Source organism: Salvelinus sp. IW2-2015, linkage group LG6.1 (genome assembly GCF_002910315.2).
Source record: "Salvelinus sp. IW2-2015 linkage group LG6.1, ASM291031v2, whole genome shotgun sequence".
Classification (NCBI taxonomy): Eukaryota; Metazoa; Chordata; class Actinopteri; order Salmoniformes; family Salmonidae; genus Salvelinus; species Salvelinus sp. IW2-2015.
Window position 1 is genome coordinate 4,494,262 of NC_036845.1, and position 24,653 is coordinate 4,518,914.

Genomic DNA, 24,653 nt, shown 5'->3' on the forward strand with positions numbered 1-24,653 from the left:
CAGGAGACACCTGGGCTGGGTTTACAGGAGACACTGGGGCTGGGTTTACAGGAGACATCTGGGCTGGGTTTACAGGAGACACCTGGGCTGGGTTTACAGGAGACACCTGGGCTGGGTTTACAGGAGACATCTGGGCTGGGTTTACAGGAGACACCTGGGCTGGGTTTACAGGAGACACCTGGGCTGGGTTTACAAAATGCTTCACTGCCATGAATAACTACAGCCACTTTTTTCTTGTCAGATGTTATGCTAATACGGCGGCAGGTAGCCTAGTGGTTAGAGAGTTGGGCCAGTAACCGAAAGGTTGCTGGATCGAATCCCCGAGCTGAGAAGGTAAAAATCTGTCGTTCTGTCCCTGAACAAGGCAGTTAACCCATTGTTCCTCGGTAGGCCGTCATTGTAAATAATATTTTTTTCTTAACCGACTTGCCTGGTTAAATAAAAAAGTTATACATGTTAATAATACATATTTGATGATATGCTAATGTGTAGCAACAACCCACAACTGGGGTCAACAGCAACAATCATCTTGGGGATAACAATAGGCCAATTTCAAAATGTATGAATTTGAATAATTAGTTAGTCACCTTTGAGATGTTTCATCTGTGTGCTTTACTGAACACACGTTACAAATTCAAAACACACACAGGAAAAAAATATACAAAAAGGTCCTTTATTTTTCTAACATGCATTAAATAACTTAAAATAAATTCCAATGATCAAGTATAAAAATACAAATCTACAAAAATAAATAACCTGATTGTTCAGCACAATGATGGGTTCTCCTAAAGGTTGTGTGAATTGCTTCCAAATCTGCCCTCTCCTTGTCTTCTCCCCTTTATCTGCACTGAATAAAAAATACTTAACTGAAATAGTGGAAGCTCATCATTAGGCTGGCTTTGGCCTGGTCATGGTGAGGACAGATTTGTAAGTAATTAGAAAAAGCCTATGTCCCATGTTTCAGGTCCTCCAGCTGAAGGGTACAGCAGAAGCCCGGTCCGGAGCAGGGATGACCACTCCCTGACTCTGAAGTTCTCTCAAGACGTCCAGGAGACCTCCAGCTCCCGGGTCTTCCCCTGAGCCAGCCTCCTCCAACGCTCCACCTCAGACTGCTGCTCAGCCTCCACCACCAGCCGAGTCTGACCTATCACCTGCAGGATAGCACCGTGGGCATATGTGTTATTCAGTGTTCTTTCTGTGGGTGTGTGTATTTACCTGCTGGAGCTCTTTCTCCCTCTGAGTGTGTCGTAGCTCCATGCTGTGGATCTTTCTCTCCAGGCTAGTGAAGTGTCTGAGCTCTGGGCTGTGGCACTCCTTGGCCTGCTTCAGCTCCTCCAACAGCCTTGTCAGCTAAACAGAGCGTTAAAGAGATGAAGCAAGCATTAATGTTGAGCTTTCCCCAGGAAATACAGTCCGGTCTGAATATTAAAGCAATGCTCTGCCTTCTTAACAACAGTATCAACAAGGCAGATCCTACAGGCCCTAGTTTTGTCGCACCTTGACTACTGTTGAGTCGTGTGGTCAGGTGCAACCAAAAAGGACTTAGGAAAATTGCAATTGGTTCAGAACAGGGCAGCACGGCTGCCCCTTGGATGTACACAGAGAGCTAATATTAATAATATGCATGTCAATCTCTCCTGGCTCAAAGTGGTGGAGAGATTGACTTCATCACTGCTTGTATTTATGAGAGGTATTGACATGTTGAATGCACCGAGCTGTATGTCTAAACTACTGGCACACAGCTCAGACACCCATGCATACCCCACAAGACATGCCACAAGAGGTCTCTTCACAGTCCCCAAGTCCAGAACAGACTATGGGAGGCACACAGTACTACATAGAGCCATGACTGCATGGAACTCTATTCCACATCAAGTAACTGACGCAAGCAGTAAAAATAGATTTAAAAAACAGATAAATAAAACACCTTATGGAACAGCGGGGACTGTGAAGCAACACACACATTGGCAGACATGCATACACACACACGATAACATACACATGGATTTAGTACTGTAGATATGTGGTAGTGGTGGAGTAGGGGCCTGAGGGCACACAGTGTGTTGTGAAATCTGTGAATATATTGCATTGTTTGAAAATTGTATTAACTGCCTTAATTTTGTTGAACACCAGGAATAGTAGCTGCTGCTTTGGCAGAATCTAACGGGGATCCGTAATAAATACAAAATACCTTGTGTTGTTTCCTTGCTATGACACTTCAAGTACTAGTGTGTTGATGAAGTTGTGAATGTGTGACAGGACAATAAATGTTATCGGAGTCACAAGTACCTGGTTCTGTAGGGTGTCCTCCCTCAGCTTGGACACAGCCAGAGCATCCTTGGTCCCCTGCAGTTCCTTCACCTGGTCACGCAAATGCTGCACCATGATCTGAAGGTTCATAAAACCACACAAACCTGTTTATACGTTATACCTGGAACACCACCACCACCAATAACTTTCAGTTCACATGTGATTGGTCCATTGTGAGCCTTTACCTCCTGCGTGGTTACCTGATTGGTCAGTTCGGCCACTTTAGAGGAGGAGTGGGCGAGGGCGTGGCCGGTAAGCAGGCGCTCCAGCTCCCTCTGATGGTCAGCCCTGAGAGAGGACACCTGCTCTGCTGAATGCTGCTGTACCCTGCAGGACAGGTAGATAGACCACCATGAATCATCTAGCATCCTCCAACCCAGCGCTCCAGAGGGGTGACTACGATATTAGCTAGATTTACTCAGGGTTTTCTAAAGCTAGCCAGCTTCAGCTAGCTTCACATTCCAGTTCAGGCTTCATGACTAATGACATCACACATTTGGAAAGGATAACAAATTTTATACAGAGGATGAATCACTGACATCCCCAAGGTCTCCACCGTGAGTGTCGGACAGAACTGTCAATTCAAGTGTTGTGTTGTACAAGGCTGTTGGAACTTGCCCTCTGACCCCTCTCTAAAAAGACATGAAGAGAACTGGGGGAACAGCGAGGACTCATCACCCTGTTCTTATCTTTCCTTTGTGTGAGAGAGGACATTCGGAGTGTTTTGTGTTGAGGATGAACATCTTCAGGTAGTTCTAAGTGGCAGTTTGAAGCGGTTGTGTTTACAGCAAGGCCATGTATGTCGGAGTAAGTCGCTGTAAGTATGTGTAGTGCGTTAATTTGTACAGGACTGTGAGGCCTAGTGACAGGGAATGGTAACACAGAGTTGTATGAGTACATAACAGTGCCACTCAGCTGAGAGTATGAACAGACCTTAATCCGCTGGTACTACTGTTCCATGGCTCGGAGTTTGGCCTCGTCGTCACGGCTCTCTAGCTCCGCCTCCAGCCTCTGGATGTGCCGCTCCAATAGGGCCCTGGTCTGAGTGGGCGGGGAGCTCGTGGCCCCTCCATCCTCATCCACTGCAGGTGCGTTGGCTGCAGCGTAGATGAGCGCTGGGAGGGAGTTAGGGTTCCTCTGTCTGAGAATCTTCTCCATCTCCTTCACCTGGGAGAGAAAGGGAACAGAAATATGGCATGAGTCATGAGAGAAAGGAGAGGTATGCCGCTATTCAGGGATACGTGCATGCACAGGAAATATTTCTCAACTGACTCACCTGTCGTTCTAGGTCCTGTATCCTCTTAGCGTCTCCAGCTCTCTCTTTAGTCTTACTCTGATTGGCTCTCTTCCCCACCTCCATCTTCAGCTTTTCCACCTTGAGTTGGAGCAACAAACATTTCATTCTAAATACTGACCTACAGGAAATGACAGTAATACAATACACACTCTCAAAATAGGTTGAGTTGGTCCTACCTACTCTGTGCTTTGGTCCTACTGCTCTGTGCGTTTGGGTCCTACCTGCTCTGTGCGTTTGGGTCCTACCTACTCTGTGCGTTTGGGTCCTACCTGCTCTGTGCGTTTGGGTCCTACCTGCTCTGTGCTTTGGGTCCTACCTGCTCTGTGCTTTGGGTCCTACCTGCTCTGTGCTTTGGGTCCTACCTGCTCTGTGTTTTTGGTTCTACCTGCTCTGTGCGTTTGGGTCCTACTGCTCTGTGCTTTGGGTCCTACTGCTCTGTGCGTTTGGGTCCTACCTGCTCTGTGCGTTTGGGTCCTACCTGCTCTGTGCGTTTGGGTCCTACCTGCTCTGAGCTTTGGGCCTACCTGCTCTGTGCGTTTGGGTCCTACCTGCTCTGTGCTTTTGGTCCTACCTGCTCTGTGCCTTTGGGTCCTACTCTCTGTGCTTTGGGCCTACCTGCTCTGTGCGTTTGGGTCCTACCTGCTCTGTGCTTTGGGTCCTACCTGCTCTGTGCTTTGGGTCCTACCTGCTCTGTGCTTTGGGTCCTACCTGCTCTGTGCGTTTGGGTCCTACCTGCTCTGTGCGTTTGGGTCCTATCTGCTATGTGCGTTTGTGTGTGTCTGCGGTGGCAGCCCTCAGTCTGGCAGAGTCTCTGTCCAGCAGCTCCTGGTTCTCAGCATACCACTGGAGCCTCTTCTTCAGAACACACACCTCCTCCTTATGCCTGTCCTCTGCCACCTGCAGCTCAAAGCTCTTATCCCCTGGCAGAGACAAGGACATACAGACCACAGCATGTCAGAGTCCACTTGACTGTCAACCACAACAATGGGATGTTTTAACGGAGGTTTAAAACACACGTCTGTAAAAGTCACTGGATTTGCAACAGGGACATTGTCCTTTGGGAGTAGAAACAAGAGGTTTGATTCCACAGTCAAGCCTCCATGTCTCTCACGCACTAACCTGAGGTGTAGACGACCTGCGCTTTGGCCAGGTCTCTCTCTTTCCTCATCATTTGAAGGTCCACCTCCAGGCCTGTTTCTCCTGCTTCAGCCTGTGGGTCTCCTCCACCAGTCTCTCTTCAGTCCTCTGCACACACACACATGCAGACGGTCGAAGGTGAGACTGGTCCTTCCCTTTTAAGATGAGTTGATTGTTTTCATCTACAAAGCAACATCTAGGCCTTCCTTTTAGAGATGGTTGTGTGACATGACTCTGAACACTCACCTGTGCTCCCTGCATCTGGCCCAGCAGCTGTGTGATGCGCGAGTTCCTCGGCGAGTTGCTCATCTGCTCCCGGGGCATAAATAAGCCGCAGTGTCAACATTCAATGACGTGGATAGGTACGTGTCTGTGCATATGTATGAGTCAACTCACTTGGTAAGGGCCAGTTTGTTAGCAGTCTCTGGTTCTCTATGAACATGGCCTCTTCATTGAGTTTACTCTGAGCCTGAAGAGCCTTCATCTTGCAGGTACAACTTCTCATTCTCCTGTTACCCACACACACCGCAAGGAGAGAGAGAGAATCACATTGTCTCAACTATAGGCCATCTGGGTAAATTAGTTTGATCAGAAATACCTGTTCTACGCATTTAACCTACATCAAATCAAACGTGAAAGGAATATGACTAGAAGCTGTGAGATGAGGGAATGCATTCAGCATGCCTAAATAAGAACTGCTACAGTTCCACCTTGGTGGTGTGTGTACTGTAGCCACTGATTCTAGGAGCTCGGCTGTAGGCTTTGTAATTATGAAAGGTTCTGACAGTGTTGCTAAGCTGCTCACAATCTGGAGGAAAAAAGGCTAACTGTGCTGCCTGCAACAAACCCACACCCCCTCCTGGAATTAAGTCAGTGAACAAGAGGAATTCCATTACCCTGAACAGTGGCCTGTATATATAACCTCTGCAGTCGCAGAGACTCCGGGTAATTGGGATGGATTCAAAGCCAATGAGTCACCGCCGGGCTGGCGCTGAACAAATGCAGTACAATTAAGTCTTGTTTCCTTAAAAACAGACTGGAAGAGAAAAGACCAAGAGAGACGGCCAAACAATCACAGAGTAGACAGAGACAAATAGACATGTGTACGGACCTGCTGGTATCCCTGGATGATGGTCTCCTGTTCCTTCACCTCTTTCTCTAGCAGTCTGAGTTTGTCCTCAGTAGGGGGTCCAAGGGCCCGTCCAGACCGCGACCCAACCGGCCCTTCTTCTGCTGTTGGCCTCCTCCGTACTGTGCAGCTGAAACACAGGGGACAAGACTCAGTACACATCACAAATAACACACAAGTGATGTATGCATCTACTACAGTTTTGAGTTCACAAAATACAGTTTGAGCTAATTTAACTGGCCTCAGTGAATGGCAGAGATATCTTAGATAACTGCTATTGTTTAAAGGAATATTTTATTTTGCTCCTGTGTCAGCTGGGTCTTCACAACTGCTTTATTCAATAGCTTGAATAACAGTATTACAAAATTCAGACACACAAAGCAGCTAAATAAAATGAGCAGTGCCATAGCAACAGGAGTGCTGACGTAGGGGTTGTAAACTGTTCCGACAGTCATGGAGAACATGTTATTTTCGTTACAATAGAAGGATGTAGGAAGACACAGGTGGTCAAACATTTGGATCTATACTCTTTAGAGACATGACTGTCCTGTGAATGTAACTGTGTGTGTGTGTGTGTGTGTCTCCCTCTACCTTGCTCTGCAGGAGGTAGTTCTCCTGTCTCAGTGAGCTGAGCTCTGTGTCATGCTGGCAGCAGTAGCTCTTCCTCTCTGGTGTGAGCTCTCTCCCCCTCTGGGCTAGCTGCAGTCTCAGCCTGGACACTAGGGGGCTCTCCTCCACCTCCCAGACCTGCCCTCCTCCCTGGGCTCACTCTGACAGACAGAGGGGTAACACATGGTTAGAGTCTTTATAATGGATAGTTGCTAGCACTTCAACGTGTATTGAAGGCCATAATATTGGCATAATTGTTAATAGCACAAACAAAATTAGGCACCAATAATGCAAAAATGTTTGACTGCTATAGTCATCAAGGTACAGACACACACGATACCAGGGATGCAAACTGCTGAGGGCCCAAAAAGGTGACACTTTTATTTTTGCACTGAAACATGCAAAACATCCCTGCTAGGGGGAAATGCAGGTTTTAACAAATTAAACAACAAAGAATATGATCTGCATGACCAGTCTCTGTGTGTAAAATAAAAAGTGGTTAATGTGAACCTAACACAGCTAAAAAATGTAAAGAAAGCAATCCAATGTTATTTGTTGCCTAGACTTTACTGCAAATCACACTCAAGTCTTGAGAAAAAACAATACACTAATATTGCAGTTAGACATGACAGCCTTTATAATATAATGCTTGTAACCATTACATTTACATTTACATTTAAGTCATTTAGCAGACGCTCTTATCCAGAACCACACACATAAATATTGCACTTGGGGAAAAAAAATCTTAAAGTAGAAGTAGAATGAAACAAACAGCCTTTCTATTTTTGCTCTATTATAGTGGCCACTACAGACATCGATCAAGTGCACAAGGCTACATGTGTGCAAAAATAACGTTCAGAGTAAAAAAATATATAATCCCCCCTCACCACACCACACACACACACACACACACACACACGCACGCACGCACGCACGCACGCACGCACGCACGCACGCACGCACGCACACACACACACACAGTGTTACTGTCAAGTTAAACACAACAAAAACAATATCTTTGGGCTACACTGCACATTATTACATTGTACACTTCTGCCTGTGACATCTGTTCTACAATGTGCCAGTAAAGTGAGAAAGAGGGAAAGTATGTGGTGTTCCTTTCACCTTTATAGTGGCATCCAGTTTAAGCCAGGCCCAGCTCCAGCTCCACTTGAATCCTGATTCCACTTGTTTAACAAGCAATGCCTCATTTTCACCTAATTCTCTCATTCTAAAAATGTACCACATACTGTAGAGGGAAAACATTAGTTAACAGATAGTGGTTAGTTCGTTAGCTAGTTAACATTTCACACAGATTGCCAGGGTCCAGTAAGCAACTAATGCGTTATAACTTGAACGGCAAGGAGCAGTATACCAGTTAATAGTATAGTGAATTGGTTAGGTTACTAATGTTAGCTCATCTGATGTTGTAACGTTAGCTAGCTAATGTTAGCTGTCTGACTTTATTAGAAAGCTAATTTTCACACCATAAACTAAATGATTTGATCAGATAAGTTGGCTAATGTTGCTCAATATTTCTCTGTCTAGCTAACGAAGAATTCGATCCAGCTAACAAGATACTTAACAGTGCTAATACTTGTTCCACCACACTTTCTCCCTTAACCTCAAACTTTCAAAATATCTGTCGTTTTTCGGTTACAGCTCATGAAGTACGCTTCATCACCTTCTCACCCCTGTCTCCATGGTCAGGCTTCTCACCTAAAGCTTACCTCTTCGATATCGTTCATCGGATCTACACGAATCATGTAGGTCACTTAATTTGGACAAAAGGGCGAATTTCGCCGAAAGGTGACTAATTTGCATCCCTGAGACTACATAAGATCCAAACTAAAATCAGTCCATCAGACTTATGATAGAGCAAGGAGCAATCAGCTGGGTTGGACAACTCAACAAAGTAGAAGTCACACCCCTATCATATGACCAGGTGAATGGAGAAAAAGTCATACTTATCTGAAAAGAAATTGCAGCACACTGATGAACGAACTTGATGCTCCACAGACTGAAAAACTACTCCAGTATGTTGACTTACTTTCCTCTCTGATGGACACTCAGTCTCCTGAGTCTGGCTGGCTTCCTGTTGACCTTTGGTTTCCCAGGAGACCGTGTGACTGGTATCCTGGCGACCTCTCGTCTTCATCTGATGTTGCTGCTGGAGGAAGGCAGCGAAGGACTGAACCCCCGCCACCAGCTCACTGCTCACCCTCAGACCACAGTTTGGACCTAAAGAACATCCACACATCAACATGTAGCCAACATTAAGGCAGCGAAGGACTGACACCCACCATCAGACACAAGTCGGGACTAAAGGACATCCACACATCAACATGTAGCCAACATTAAGGCAGCGAAGGACTGACACCCACCATCAGACCACCACAGGCTGGACCTGGTAGGAGTACAACCACATAGCAACATTAGTCTGAATCAGGAGTACAACCACACAGCAACATGTGGTAAATGTTAGTGTTATGACTTATACTGTAGTACTGTTATGTGCTATACTACTTAGATATAGTTCTAACTCTGATACAACTAGAGGTCGACCGATTAATCGGAATGGCCGATTAATTAGGGCCGATTTCAAGTTTTCAAAACAATCGGTAATCTGCATTTTTGGACACCGATCATGGCCGATTAYATTGCACTCCACAAGGAGACTGCGTGGCAGGCTGACTACCTGTTATGCGAGTGCAGCAAGGAGCCAAGGTAAGGTGCTAGCTAGCATTAAACTTATCTTATAAAAAAATAATCAATCTTAACATAATCACTAGTTAACTACACATGATTGCCTGTTAATTTATCATTGAATCATAGCCTACTTCGCCAAACGGGTGATTTAACAAGCGCATTTGCGAAAAAAGCACTGTCGTTGCACCAATGTGGGCCTAACCATAAACATCAACACCTTTCTTAAAATCAATACACAAGTATATATTTTTAAACCTGCATATTTAGTTAATATTGCCTGCTAACATGAATTTATTTTAACTAGGGAAATTGTGTCACTTTTCTTGTGTTCTGTGCAACAGAGTCACGGTATATGGAGCAGTTTGGGCCGCCTGGCTCGTTGCGAACTGTGTGAAGACTATTTCTTCCTAACAAAGACAGCCAACTTCGCCAAACGGGGGATGATTTAACAAAAGCGCATTTGCGAAAAAAGCCCAATCGTTGAACGAATGTACCTAACCATAAACATCTTAAAATCAATACACAGAAGTATATATTTTTAAACGTGCATATTTAGTTAAAAGAAATCCAGGTGAGCAGGCAATATTAAACTAGGGAAATTGTGTCACTTCTCTTGCCTTCATTGCACGCAGAGTCAGGGTATATGCACCAGTTTGGGCCGCCTGGCTCGTTGCGAACTAATTTGCCAGAACTTTACGTAATTATGACATAACATTGAAAGTTGTGCAATGTAACAGGAATATTTAGGAACGGTTCCGTATTTCACTGAAAGAATGAACGTTTTGTTTTCTAAATGATAGTTTCCGGATTTGACCATATTAATGACCTAAGACTTGTATTTCTGTGTGTTATTATGTTATAATTAAGTCTATGATTTGATATTTGATAGAGCAGTCTGACTGAGCGGTGGTAGGCAGCAGCAGGCTCGTAAGCATTCATTCAAACAGCACTTTCGTGCGTTTGCCAGCAGCTCTTTGCTGTGCTTCAAGCATTGAGCTGTTTCTGACTTCAAGCCTATCAACTCCCGAGATTAGGCTGGTGTAACTGATGTGAAATGGCTAGGTAGATAGCGGCGTGCGCGCTAATAGCGTTTCAATCGGTGACGTCACTTGCTCTGAGACCTTGAAGTAGTTGTTCCCCTTGTTCTGCAAGGGCAGCGGCTTTTGTGGAGCGATGGGTAACGATGCTTCGAGGGTGGCTGTTGTCGATGTGTCCCTGGTTCGAGCCCAGGTAGGGTCGAGGAGAGGGATGGAAGCTATACTGTTACACTGGCAATACTAAAGTGCCTATAAGAACATCCAATAGTCAAAGGTATATGAAATACAAATGGTATAGAGAGAAATAGTCCTATAATTTCTATAATAACTACAACCTAAATCTTCTTACCTGGGAATATTGAAGACTCATGTTAAAAGGAACCACCAGCTTTCATATGTTCTCATGTTCAGAGCAAGGAACTTAAACGTTAGCTTTTTTACATGGCACATATTGCACTTTTACTTTCTTCTCCAACACTTGGTTTTTGCATTATTTAAACCAAATTGAACATGTTTCATTATTTATTTGAGGCTAAATTGATTTTATTGATGTATTAAGTTTAAAATAAAAGTGTTCATTCAGTATTGTTGTAATTGTCATTATTACAAATAAATAAAAATAAATAAAAATAAAATAAAATAAAAATAATACAAAAAATTATTACAAAAATAAAATAAAAAAAAAGACAAAAAATAAATAAATACAAAAATAAATAAATAACATATATATAAGAAAATACAAATAAAATACAAATAAAATTGTCCGATTAACTGTTATCGGCTTTTTTTTGTCCTCCAATAATCGGTATCGGCGTTGAAAAGTCATACTCGGTCGACCTCCAGATACAACAGATTTTTTTTTAAGCACACTTACACTACACTTACTAGCTTTGGTTGTCAATGTGTGAGGAGTTATTTTTCTCCTACCTTTATCTCTCTCTCTGAGAGGAGGGGGCTGAGGCTCTGGTATGTTGTCTGGCTAAGATGCTTCCTCTGGGTTAGGGGAACTTGGCTGCAGCTCCAGGTCTGGTAGGACAAGATTTCCTAGCTTCCGAGGTCCTGGTGGCCACGGCTGACGATTTACTCTCCAAGTCTACCTCTGCCAGGGGTAACATAAGTCTTCCTCAAAGAGGATGTGAAGGGACCAGCTACCGTAGAGCGTCCAGGAACCTATGCGAAATATGATATTGTCAATATACAAATCATTGCCATGTCACCGTCTACATTGTAAATGATAATCACCTTTGATGCAAATCAAATCAAATGTTATTGGTCACATACACACATTGAGCAGATGTTATTGCGGGTCTAGTGAAATTATTGTGTTCCTAACAGTGCAGTAGTAACCAACAATTCACAACAATACACACATCTTAAGGTAAAATAATGGAATTAAGAAATATATAAATATTAGAATGAGCCATGTCGGAGCAATGGCTATGTAATGTGGAAACAGTTCAGGTAGGCGTGAAAGCCTGAATCAGTGTGGTTATTTATGGTAGGGTTTAGTGCTTATTAACAAGGGCTCCATTCCCGTCCCTTACCTGCTGGCTTTTCTTGTTGTTGAGTTGAGTGGAGGTCAGTTCAGGGGAGGAGCTGTCCTGATCCTGTGTCATCAGCTTCTGTACCTCCTCTCCGATGCTTCTGGGACGGGGCCTGGGGAGGCCAGAGGAGTGTCTGGCTCTGCTGAGCGTCTTGGGCATGACTCATGGGATCTATGGCTTAAGGACTGGCCAGTCTTCTCTGGGCTGAGCTGGGTCCCACTGTGAACATACAGCTCATGTTAACGATTTCCCACTCCATTCTGTACATTCCAGACAGTGTCTGTTGTTCATCCCTACTACAGTCATGTGACAGACAGCTGTAGACTCACCTAGCAGGCTGCAGAGTGGAGCCTCTGGTGTCGTCCATGCTGTCTGGTCGGATGGGACGCATCAGCTCCTCTGCAGTGGGCAGCTCTGAGAAAACACATCGAAGTCAATCAATCAGTCATGAATCAATCAGAAATTCAAGTCCATTTGTAACACCTCAACATAATCTTACAACTTCAAATGTACCATCTTGTCAGAATAAGGATGGACATGTGTGGATCTGCAGTTAGTTTTGATTGAAAACCATAGTCTATTTACTTGACAGGTACACCACAGACATATCAGTGGTGGAGACTGACCAACCTGACTCTGTGGTGGAGACTGACCAACCTGACTCTGTGGTGGAGACTGGTGCTAGTAGTGTTCCTCTGGAGAGCTCAGGTACAGAGGGAGAGACAGGAACAGGACTGCTCTTCCTCCTGACCGGTGATGAAGGGTGGTGATGATGGTCTGAGTCCTCCAGAAAGCCACATCTCACTGGCCCCACTCTGGCCATACGACTGGGCTACACAGCCGACACAGGAACACCACCAGGTTCACCATCATCCGCCACCACCAAACTGACACAGATGGTCCAAAGTCATCTCTGTTTTCACTATGTTTAGATAGCTACATCCAGTAGAACCTGACTGACAACCTGTCTAGTCTGGTCTCACCTGCTAGTGCCGTCTCTATGGACTCCTCCGCTCCCTAGTTCCTCCCTGGTTCCTCCCTGGTTCCTCCCTGGTGTCACTGTCCGCTCCAGGGGGCAGGAGTTCAACGGTCGAGTCCAGAGAATCATGGCGGGACACTTACACCAGGAAATGATGTGATCAGGACAAATAGAATATTGATTTTAGGAGTAGGTCAGTTTCAATACTGTATCAATAGAAGATGATAGAAGAAATAGACCTCTGAACCTTTCACCTATTACTACCTGCATTTGAGATTTATTTTATTGTACTGATCAACATTTGCATTTCTTTTAGAAAAGTGTGGGCTGTTCGAGGCTCTATGGAACGACATTTGGGTCTTTGCGTGTCAAAAAAGTTGACGTGTATCTTTTCGACACGCAAAGACCCAAGGGGCTTTCCATAATGCTCGACCAAAAATGATCTTAACTGAGAGAAACGTGAGGTGGGAGAGACGATGTGAATGAATAACGTTTTTGGGGAGAACCAGCTTTGAAGCCAGCAATATCTTCATATCACAAACTAAATACTAGGGTAGTGAATTGATGTTAGCTTCAGCTGTAAGCTAGCAAGGCAAGTTAGCCTACAAATGGTATCTTCTTGCATTGTATAGTGTTCTAGCCTGTAATAGACATTGTTTTGCTAACAGTAATTAACAGTTAAATAATGCAACAAAGCATGTCAATATTAAGTGTTAACTTCTGTGCAGTGATTCCTCAGGAGAGGCTAGCAATGAGTAAGAGGAGCAGGCAAAGTGCCCTCGCGCTACAAGGGAACATCGGCTGATTGAAAGAGGATCAAGTCTGTATCTATCAGTAGATGACGTGACACACATTTGATAGAAGCACCGATAGTAACAAGAATTCTAGTACTGAAACGCTTTTCTATGTTCTAGTGTCGAAAGAGTACCGACATTTCGTATATCGTGCAGCACTAACACAAACACTAAAGACCTCCCAATCCCCCTTTCCCCAAAACACATGTAAATATTGTGCCTTCCTGTATTATACTTATTCTAAAATGTTAATTCTATTCTACTAAGCCATCTACTTTAGGTTCGTATTCATCCATTTTATTATTGTTGTTGCATTGTCGAGAAGGTAACTGCAAGTAAACATTTTGTTGGATGGTGTAAACCATGTGTATGCAGTACATAGGGCTAATACAACTTGAAAACACATACTGGTGCTGACTTAAAAACCCACTCTGACCCAGAAAAGAAAAATGGATAATGGTTTATAATACCTTTGGTGAGCATGGCAGGCCTTTTAGGCTTCTGAAAGAAAGAGAGAGAACATAACGAGATGAGCAAAACAAAAGAGCCATGCAGTCCGTCGCCCACCACATATTCAGCCAATCACAGACAAGACCATTAAAGATCCCTTCTTCTCACTCTACCTCTTGAGAGAGCTGGGATAACTGCTGAATGCCTTATTGCCTTTATAAACTGTGGCTTTTTTAACCCAGATTGATTAGCACGTGAGCAGCACGAACAACTCCTGCTTACAACTCATCATGGGGCAATTCTACATGACGCAATTACAATCAACTTTCGGTTTAAACCTCTGGTTCAAATCACTTCCTTACAAAGCGTTATTAGAACTAAATGACTACATTTTCAAACCAGACTCGCATAAAACCTTGTCTCACCCAATTTCTCAGCTCCTCAATGACCTCATCTTTGAAGTGCTCCTCCTCGCTTTAGTGGTTGGAGGCTGCAGCAGGCACAGACAGAATGACAGATTCACTGATGAGCTACAATCATACGGATGAGGTATGTGCAAGTACTTGTCTAACAGAGTGCCACTGTAAATGACAACAGACATGGGTTCAAAAAGGATTTGTTTCCTTTCAAATACCTTAACGGCAATTGATTGAGCTTTCCGTTGGTTCAGTTGCAACAGGCATCGTCAGCTAATGCGCAAACCACTCCCAACATCAAAGTATTTGAAAGAAAACAAAACCTATTGAACCAAGCAGGGTCTGGAGTAGTGTGAGCATAGACATCCTATCAAATGATATTATAATTCCTAATTCTATAATTGCATCATCTGTCCTACCTGGGGAGAGTCTCTCAGACTCCATAGCTTTCTCCTCCTCTCTCTGATCGACCCCCGCCACAGCCGCCTCTGCTTTCCTGGAGAAACAGCAAAACAAGTGTCATTCACAGATCACACGCTGGGAGTGATAGTAATGACCTTACCCAGCCACTGTCTGCAACACTGAGGGTCTCCTTGGGACAATCCTAGCAGTGGCTTCAAAAGGCAGCTACAGCTATGCCTGGGGCGACTCGGAGTGTCATGCTCCAGAATGAAGATGCCCCTAGTTACAAATCTAGGATCAGCTTGTCGTCACAAAATCCTAACCTTAACCACTCGAAAGTGGAAATGCAAAACCGACCTGAGACCATTGTGTAGAGACAACATCCCCCTTAGCTCCGCGGAGTGTCATAGATACCCAAGGGTGGTAGCTGTGGTGGAGGCGCTGGTGGAATCCAGATCTTTGTTGAGTCTGGAGTAGTCTATGGTGGAGGACGCACCTCCCTCCAGGTGGCCTTCTTCTCTTCCTCCTCCAGGCTGTCCATGCCCAGACCAAGACCAACTGCAGCGGTCTGACCTGGTCCGGACGCCATCACAGAGTCTGGGTAGACACAATCACAGACAGACACAGACAGACATGTTTCAACCATTGCTTTTTTCAAAGAGTTTAAAGTAAAATAGTTTAAATCTGGCACGTACAGCTGCTTTCATGTCACTACCCTGATGTCAGGTTAGCAATGGATTGAGCTAGATCTGGTGACATCATATAGAGTATCTATCCATCTCACCAGAGCAGACACCCTCAGGCTCCAGACTGTCTCTGCTGAAGATGACAGGCTCTGCCCCCCCCTCCTCCTCCTCTGAACCCCTCTCTACTCCCTGATGCTGCAGCTCCTCTTCCTCCTCCTGGACGGGCTGGGATCTTCTCAGAGACTTACGGAACGTCTTCTCAGATCCCAGCAATCCTGAGAAAGAAAATATTGGACCGTTTAATTCAGGTAATTACAGGAAACAGAAATTGCTCTTGCTTCAGGCTACTTCCTGAATCGAAAGAGGACCTGTGGTTGTTGTATAGGCCGTACTGTGGTCAGACAGCTCAGCACAGGACTTGATGTAATGAGATTTTTTTTAAAGAGCTAAAAAGAAGTCCATCCATRAGGACACCAAGCTGTCAATATTCCAGACCGTGTTTGAAACCCCACTATGGTAATGAAGCTCATTAGCTCTGTGTTTTATCATTCACAAGAGATTGACTTCCTGGGGTATACAGGCCTGCAGAGCCCCTCAAAGGCCATGCGGTCCATTTAAGAGGGGAACAGCACACACAGAAGAGAGAAGACAGAGCAGTAGAGCTAACTTTGATCTCAGCTCCACAACCACTTGCTGTCAGTCTACTGGAGGGAGGGTACTGTAGAAAAGCTCCATATCCTCATAAATATTCAAATGGTCTTGCAATACGAATAGCTGTCAAGATAAAAAGGTAGAACATTTTTTACCTAAGTTAGTCCTGTTTTGCCATGGTGAGACTAACTTTTCCATTTCAGCACTGAATGATCATTGTGATATTTACAGAATGGAAAATAAGCACTGGTTACAGTAAAAAAAAACAAGAGCCAATCTATCAGCCTCTCCAGAGTTAGACTAGTAAAAGCAGTTGGGAGTAATTTTTGCCCAAATAAAGTGCTAAAACTAATGGCAAGACAGTTTGCTAGAAGCACAGAATCACAGCTCGCATTGACACATTGAACTGTCTGGCGGTGAAAGAACATGACCGGATTTAGCACCAGTAACCATAACAACTGCCCTTGAGGTCCAGAAAGTTCTTTATTTTTTCCAATGCTATGCTTTTATGGTCACTGCTTATTTACACCGCTCCATTAGCAGAGGAAAACAAAAAAATACGAAATGAAGTGACAAGGAGACAAAGACAGTAAACAGTATGTTTTAAATCCAGGTTTCACTAAAATCATGGTTCATCATGGTTTCAGTTATAAAAACCTTGATTTCCACCTTTGTAATGTGGATACAGGTCTGGGAAGTGTGGCAACACGAGACTACAGTCGTGGCCAAAAGTTTGGAGAATGAAAATTAATATTTGTGTCACAAAGTTTTCTGCTTCAGTGTCTTTAGATATTTTTGTCATATGTTACTATGGATAACTGAAGTATAATTACAAGCATTTCATAAGTGTCAAAGGCTTTTATTGACAATTACGTGAAGCTGATGCAGAGTCAATATTTGCAATGTTGACCCTTTAAATATTTTTTTTTTTACCCCCGTTTTCTCCCCAATTTCGTGGTATCCAATTGTTAGTAGTTACTGTCTTGTCTCATCGCTACAACTCCCGTACGGGCTTGGGAGAGACGAAGGTCGAGAGCCATGCGTCCTCCGAAACACAACCCAACCAAGCCGCACTGCTTCTTAACACAGTGCGCATCCAACCCGGAAGCCAGCCGCAACAATGTGTCGGAGGAAACATCGTACACCTGGTCAGCGTGCACTGCGCCCGGCCCGCCACAGGAGTCGCTAGTGCGCGATGAGACAAGGATATCCCTACCGGCCAAACCCTCCCTAACCCGGACGACGCTAGGCCAATTTTGCGTCGCCCCTCGAACCAAGAGTCTCTGGTGGCACAGCTAGCACTGCGATGCAGTGCCTGTCACGAGAATTTTGTTCTCAGTGTTCATAATACTCAATTTAATTAATTACTCAGCCTGAAACCTAGAATTTGTAAGAAACTGGTTGAAATGAATCAGACGGAGGCCCAGCCACAATAGTCAGAAAATGTATTTACGAGAGCGCTCTGCGGATCATTTCCTGTACATTGGTTTATATACCTCACATTTCGTCATAACTGTCCATCCTCCTCTAATACAATGACAATATAGTTCACAAGTCTTCTCCTTCTCATACATAGCCTGCCACCTGTTATACAATCTACTACAAGCCCAAGGTTTCTCCCCTCCCTGGGTGGGGAGACTTCCATCCCTGTTATCAGTTCCACAGTGGTCACAAGTTGTCTGCCACAGTTCCTTGCCTGCTAACAGTCCCTCTTTCTTATGGACAAACATTCTTCATCAGACAGGATATAATTCTGTTAGTTATAGTTCTACGTTAAATGTATACATAATTTAGTCATTATTCATAAAAATCCCATAACAGTGCCTTAGACCACTGCGCCACCCGGGAGTCCCTGGCACTTCTTTTTCAAGACCTCTGCAATCCGCCCTGGCATGCTGTCAATTAACTTCTGGGCCACATCCTGACTGATGGCAGCCCATTCTTGCATAATCAACTGCTTGGAGTTTGTCAGAATATGTGGGTTTTTGTTTGTCCACCCGCCTCTTGAGGATTGACCACAAGTTCTCAGTGGGATTAAGGTCTGGGGAGTTTCCTGGCCATGGACCCAAAATATCAATGTTTTGTTCCCCGAGCCACTTAGTTATCACTTTTGCCTTATGGCAAGGTGCTTCATCATGCTGAAAAAGGCATCGTTCGTCACCAACTGTTCCTGGATGGTTGGGAGAAGTTGCTCTCGGAGGATGTGTTGGTACCATTCTATATTCATGGCTTTGTTCTTAGGCAAATTGTGAGTGAACCACTCCCTTGGCTGAGAAGCAACCCCACACATGGTCTCAGGATGCTTTACTGTTGGCATGACACAGGACTGATGGTAGCGCTCACCTTGTCTTCTCCGGACAAGCTTTTTTCCGGATGCCCCAAACAATCGGAAAGGGGATTCATCAGAGAAAATTACTTTACCCAGTCCAATCCCTGTACTTTCACAGAATATCAGTCTGTATCTGATGTTTTTCCTGGAGAAAAGTGGCTTCTTTGCTGCCCTTCTTGACACCGGGCCATCCTCCAAAAGTCTTCGCCTCACTGTGCATGCAGATGCACTCACACCTGCCTGCTGCCATTCCTGAGCAAGCTCTGTACTGGTGGTGCCCCGATGCCGCAGCTGAATCAACTTTAGGAGACAGTCCTGGCGCTTGCTGAACTTTCTTGGGCGCCCTGAAGCCTTCTTCACATAAATTGAACAGCTCTCCTTGAAGTTCTTGATGATCCGATAAATGGTTGTTTTAGGTGCAATCTTACTGGCAGCAATATCCCTGCCTGTGAAAGCCCTTTTTGTGCAAAGCAATGATGACGGCACGTGTTTCCTTGCAGGTAACCATGATTGACAAGGAAGAACAATGATTCCAAGCACCACCCTCCTTTTGAAGCTTCCAGTCTGTTATTCGAACTCAATCAGCATGACAGAGTGATCTCCAGCCTTGTCCTCGTCAACACTCACACCTGTGTTAACGAGAGAATCACTGACATGGATGTCAGCTGGTCCTTTTGTGGCAGGGCTGAAATGCAGTGGAAATGTTTTTTGGGGATTCAGTTAATTTGCATGGCAAAGAGTGACTTTGCAATTAATTGCAATTCATCTGATCACTCTTCATAACATTCTGGAGTATATGCAAATTGCCATCATACAAACTGAGGCAGCAGACTTTGTGAAAATTAATATTTGTGTCATTCTCAAAACTTTTGGCCACAACTTTACAGCCTTACTAGTCTATCAGGTTTGGATCTGTCTGTAGCTAGTATCATTATACCATACTAGTCGAACTACTAGTCTACCAGGTTTGGATCTGTCTCTTGCTACTATCATTATGCCATACTAGTCTAACTACTAGTCTACCAGGGTTTTGGAGATTTGTCTCTAGTCTAGCTACTACGACTTTACCATCTTCAAGACCCTGTGAGTCACTATCGCTGCTGTGACTGTCCACTGGTGTGTCACGGACGGAGGCACTCCCCTCAGGACTCCTCTCTCCTGATGCATTATGGTTGCTCTCATTCGTGGGAGGGGTAACTGCCTGGCAGAGTGGGAGGAGTCGTGTTCTGGGCTGTTATTTTCCGGCCCTGCAGCAATGTGAGAAGAAGCATCCTGATTGGTTCCATGGATCTTGTGCAGCTGACTGAGCCTATCCAGAGCTTTGCTGCGAGGTTTGGGGGTGGGCCTTGTGGGTGCTTCCACTGTGACAACTAACCAATGAGCAGCATGAAGTAGGAAGATAAGAGGGTAGATAAAGATGAGAAAGGAATCATGTTCTGTACACACAAATAAAAGGATCTCAGGGAAAGGGACACCCTCAAAGAGTACATGCATGGTTAGGTGGGCTAAAGGAGAGAACTACTAAATGTGAGCGAGACATATTTAAGGGTTAGCTTGGAGGAAGAGAAGTTCTAAGGCAAAAAAAACAACAGAAATATAGCAAAGGAGAGGGCAGAACTAAAGCTAATGAGAGAAAGTGAAGGTTGGCAGCATGTCACTGTACTTACACCAAATGGAGAGACAATGTGCCATTGGGTGGCCCTAAGGAACTATGGGTTACAGTAGTGATTCCTATACCCTGAGGGGTGCTTTTTATTGGGCTACTCTCACTCTCATCCTCCTGAGTTTTCACCACAGCCTGCTGCTGGGGCTTTTTGGGTTTAGTGAACCTGCGTTTGGCAGCCTCTGCTGGGGACAGGTGGAAGGAAAGAGGAGATGGAAGAGAAAGGAGAAAAGAAGGTGGGGGCCAGACAGCTAGAGAACAAGACTGATATACAAATGCGTCATGAATGTAAACCAATCAAAGATGAACTCATGAAATGAGTCAAACCATAATTATCAGGGGAGTAGCAGCAGGGAACAGGTTATGATGGACATGTTATGATGGTGAAATGAAATGCAACAGATGTTCCAGGAATAACAAAGCAGATGAGAAATCAGCACAGAGTCACAGTGTCCCTCTAAAGACATTATAACCTGACAGCATGTCATGAAACACGCAAGCACAAAGACACACACACGGAGAATGAACCAAAATGACAAGCACGCACACACACACAAACACAGAGAGAGAGAGAGAATCCTAACTGAACTGAAGCACATCAACCTACACATCCCTGGCTTTGCTTACCTCTGCCAGGTGTCTCTTCGCTGTCCTCTTCCTCCTGCCACCACGGCACAGGGACAGCTGATGTCTTCTTTGGTGGTGGTTTCTGAGAGGCTCTGCCCAGGCTGTCCAGAACACTGGAGCGCTTAGCACTGCCACCCAAATCCACCGAGTCATCTGAGGCAGACTAAATACAATTCAATGGCGATTAGGTTAAAGTATCCATCTAGCTAGTTGGTTGAGTGAATGCATAGTAGTATGGACACAGAGGAAAAGGCTGGTTATCAGTATCTTTGGTGTGGATATAAAGAAGGGCAGAGTAATTAGTGAGTAACTTCAGCTATAGCTATGAACACCCAGAATTAAAGACATAGTGCCACTATCGTGTCTGCAGTAACATTAAACTCCTCTTTCAAAAATTGCTCGAACTGTTCATCAAGCTCATCTTCCGTCAGTCGTCAAGCCATGATTCCAGTCAAAGATGATAGGTAACTAGCTAGCTACATGTAAGTAGCTAGGGTAGCTACCTGTATCTTGCCGAAAACAATGGCAGAATAACAATAGTGAAACGTTTGCGATCCAACAAGACTCAAGCACCCCTTTAACTTCCTAACTAGCTAGTTACCTAAGCAACCAACGTGGACGTAGCTTTTCACAATGTTGTCGAGCTTGCTTATTTAACTAGTGTATTTCGCTAGGTAGCTAGCCTTGACAGCTGTAGCAGTTATTAAAAATATTTGGTTGTAGCTAGCTGGCATGGTAACTAGCTAGCTAAGCTGATTGGCTAACTGGCTTTAGTTAGCATTAGCCACCTCGCTAGCTAGCTGGCTTTAGTTAGCCACCGAGCTATAGCTGGCCACAGTGTCTTCTAGCTATCTATCTTATTTGCAAACATATTTGAACTCCACCAAAATATTCAATCAGTGTGATGCATGTATAACTAGCTACACATGTATGGCTAGTGGTTTGCAAACGTTAGCTACAGTAGCAGCTGCGTTTTGTGGTTATAGCTCCATAAAGTTCCCGCGACAACAAACAGGTGAGACCTTTAAGCCCATTGGTTGGCTATTCAGAGACACGATAACGGAACTAATCACCAGATAACGGACCAATCACCGTTATCCTTCTGCTTCTGATTGCTCGTATATCTATTTCCCTTTTAAAATCCTGTATCAGATGACCTGGCCTCCACAATCATCCGACCTCATCCCAATTGAGATGGTTTGAGATGAATTGGACTGCAGAATGAAGAAAAAGCAGCCAACAAGTGCTCAGGGTATGTGGGAACTCCTTCAAGACTGTTGGAAAAGCATTCCAGGTGAAGCTAGTTGAGATAATGCCAAGAGTGTGCAAAGCTGTCATCAAGGCGAAGGGTGGCTACTTTTAAGAATCTCAAATATAAAATATATTCGATTTGTTTAACACTTTTTTTGGTTACTACATGTTTCCATATGTGTTATTTCATAGTTTTGATGTCTTCACTATTTTTCTACATAATAGAAAATAGTACAAATTAAGAAAAACCCTTGAATGAGTAGGTTTGTCCAAACCTTTGACTGGTACTGTATATACTGTATATATATTTATAATTTGTATTTTCTTTATTTGAAGCTCATATGTTATAATGTAAAAGTATGCATTAAGGTGTCTGTAATAGAATAAACATGACAAGAACAACTGTAGACATTAATACATGCATTTCTATAGCTTCCCAAGTAAAACAATTCAATATCTTATTTATTTATATAACCTTTATTCAACCAGGAAAAGCCCATTGAGACCCAGGGTCTCTTTTTCAAGGGAGACCTGGCCAAGAAGGCAGCAACGATCAATCCATAACAGAATTAAAACATACAAAAATACAATTCCACAACATTATCCAACCTAAAAGAAACACTCCTCCATAACAGAGTCTCCCATCAATAGTCTCCCATCAATATCTCATCAATATTTTAAATTCATTCAGTGGCACTAACATATCTAGATGAAGCATGGATTGTAGATTATTCCATGCGTCTGGTGCACAAGAAGAGAAGGAAGTCTTGCCTAATTCTGTGAATGTCCTGGGGACTTTAAGTAGCAACCACCTAGCAGACCAGGTATGGTAACTGCTGGTGGTGAAGGAGACCAGACTACAGAGGTAAAGAGAGTTTCCCCAAAAGGGCTTTGTAGATGAACACATACAAATGTATCTTTCTGCGCATATAAAGTGAGGTCCAACCTACCATTTGGTACAATGTGCAATGGTGGGTGAGTGACTTGGTATTTGTAATAAAGTGCAAGGATGCATGATTAACAGAGTCCAGTCTCTGTAAGACGGAGGAGGTTGCATGCATATACAATAAGTCACCATAATCAATTACAGAGAGAAAAGTGGCCTCAACAAGCTTCTTTCTAGCGATACGCGGGATGCAAGCCTTATTATGAAAATAAAAACCCAATTTCAATTTAAGCTTTGTCACAAGATTATCCGCATAAACTTTAAAGGACAACTTGTCATCCAACTCAAGTTGAAAATGTGAGCCACAGGTATAGTAATAATACCAGCTGCTATCTTTAAGAGTTAGGGGTCCAGGTTGTCTGGACCTGCAGACTTTTTATTGTCTATTACCTTTAGTGCTTTATAGACCTCAGCATAAGAAACAGGATCAAAGTTAAAATGGTTCACGAGGGCCTATATCAGAGTTGACTGTAACAGAGCTTACATTAGAGGCCTGGGCCCAACCATTATCAAAGACTGAACCAGCAGATATGAAGTGCTTGTTAACTTTGGGCTAGGCGTGCCGCTAGCGCCCCACCTCGACAACATCCGGTGAAATTGCAGAGCGCGAAATTCAAAATACAACATTTGTAATATTAAACATTCATAAAAATACAAGTGTCTTACATCGTTTAAAAGCTTAACTTCTTGTTAATCCAGCCGCTTTGTCAGATTTCAAAAAGGCTTTACGGCGAAAGCATACCATGCGATTATCTGAGGACAGCGCCCCGCGTACAAAAGCATTACAAACATTTTCCAAACAAGCAGAGGCGTCACGGAAGTCAGAAATAGCGATAAAATAAATCACTTACCTTTGAAGATCTTCCTCTTTTTGCAATCCCAAGGGTCCCAGCTACATAACAAATGGTCGTTTTGTTCGATAAAGTCCTTCTTTATATCCCAAAAAGTCAGTTTAGTTGGCGCGCTTGATTCAGTAATCCACCGGTTTCCTTTGTTCAAAATGCATACAAATGAATCCCAAAAGTTACCAATAAACTTTCATCCAAACAAGTCAAACAACATTTCTAATCAATCCTCAGGTACCCTAATATGTAAATAATCGATACAATTTAAGAAGGAGAATAGTATGTTCATTACCGGAGATAAATAACGAAGTGAGCGCCCTCATCCACGCGCGACACAATACTAGAGCCAAAATGGGAGCCACCTAGAAAAACTACAAATTCTAGAAAAAATTTCAAAAAACAAGCCTGAAACTCTTTCTAATGACTGTTGACATCTACTGGAAGCCCTAGGAACTGCAGTCTGGGAGGTATTCCATTGATTTTCCCATAGACAGCCATTTCAATGAGTGGTGAGCTAAAACCAATAATTCTGGATGGATTCTCCTCGGGTTTCTGCCTTCCATATCAGTTCTGTTATACTCACAGACATTATTGTAACAATTTCTATCCAATACTACCAATTATATGCATATCCTAGCTTCTGGGCCTGAGTAACAGGCAGTTTACTTTGGGCACCTCAGTCATCCAAACGTCCGAGTACTGCCCCCTATCCCTAAGAAGTAAAAGAAAAAACTACAATATTGGCTGTATCCGTCACGTCATTAGAATCCATCATTAAATGGTCAGGAACGCCAGAGGATACATTAGAACCTGACACTGATTTGATTAGCTTCCAGAACTTG

The 24,653-nt window shown here is 43.8% G+C and overlaps 1 pseudogene; it reads right to left on the reverse strand.

The window, feature by feature from the left end:
- Positions 1-791: 791 nt before the first annotated feature.
- On the reverse strand, positions 792-24,495 carry LOC111964615 (centrosomal protein of 162 kDa-like; annotated as a pseudogene).
- Between the last annotated feature and the right edge of the window lie 158 nt (positions 24,496-24,653).